This window comes from Chrysochloris asiatica, unplaced genomic scaffold (assembly GCF_000296735.1).
Source record: "Chrysochloris asiatica unplaced genomic scaffold, ChrAsi1.0 scaffold00538, whole genome shotgun sequence".
Lineage (NCBI taxonomy): Eukaryota > Metazoa > Chordata > Mammalia > Afrosoricida > Chrysochloridae > Chrysochloris > Chrysochloris asiatica.
The window spans coordinates 401,462-402,439 of record NW_006409056.1 but is presented as its reverse complement, the minus strand read 5'-3'; positions in this window follow the sequence as shown (position 1 = coordinate 402,439).

The window sequence follows — 978 nt, the reverse complement described above, 5'->3', positions numbered from 1 at the left end:
CTGTTCCTCTGTGTTTACCTTCTTTCACATTGCAATTGTTTTGATCATAGACTGACCTCCCAGATCCTCTGAATTTGTTCTTATAGTTTTGTTCTGTTCTCAACTCTTCCATTTGTCGACTGAGCTCTGGGTGATGCTGCCATGTATGTCAATCTCTGGCTGTTATCTGTTCTTGCTGGTTCTCAGTCCACAGAAATCCCTTTATATGTTTTTCATCACAAGGTTAGCTTTGGAAAATCCCTTGGCTTCTGTTTATCCTGGAATGTTTGGATTACACCATTGCATTTGATTGGTAGCATTGTTAGGTAGAGGACTCTTGGTTGGCAGTTTTTTTTGGGTTTTTTTCTTTCAAGGTTTTATATACATCTCCCTGTTGCCTTCTTGCCTGTATGGTTTCTGTTGAACAACTCAAGATTTATCTGATTTGCTTATCTTTGTATGTTACACTTCTCTTTTCCCTAGCTTCCTTCAGGATTCTGTCCTTATGTTTGATTTTGGAGAACTTGATTATTATATGTCTTAGTGATATTCTTTCAGGGCCGATCCTTCCTGGAGTTCATTGAACTTCTTGAATGCTTATCTTTTTGCTTTTCAGCATGTTAGGGATATTTTCTTCCAGCAGCTCTTCAACTAAATCCTCTGTGGACTTGTGTGATTGTTTCTGTTCTAGAATGTGAATAATTTTTAATTTATTCCTCTTCATGTTGTCCAACATGACTCTTAGATCTTCTTCAGATTTTTTGAAATCTTTTTTTTTTCTGCTTGTTCTTCTATCTTAGTAGTGTTGAGGGATTTATTTTCTAGCTCATTATTTCTAACTTCCATCTCTTCAATTCCACTCCTTTGCCCTTTCAGTGTATTGTCTGTTTCTGATATTATATTATTAATCATTTGGACTTCTTTCTGTAGGTTTTTGTTTCCAATGCTGTATCCTGTAGCACTTTCCTGACTTCTTCCTTATTTTTCTTAACTCCATTG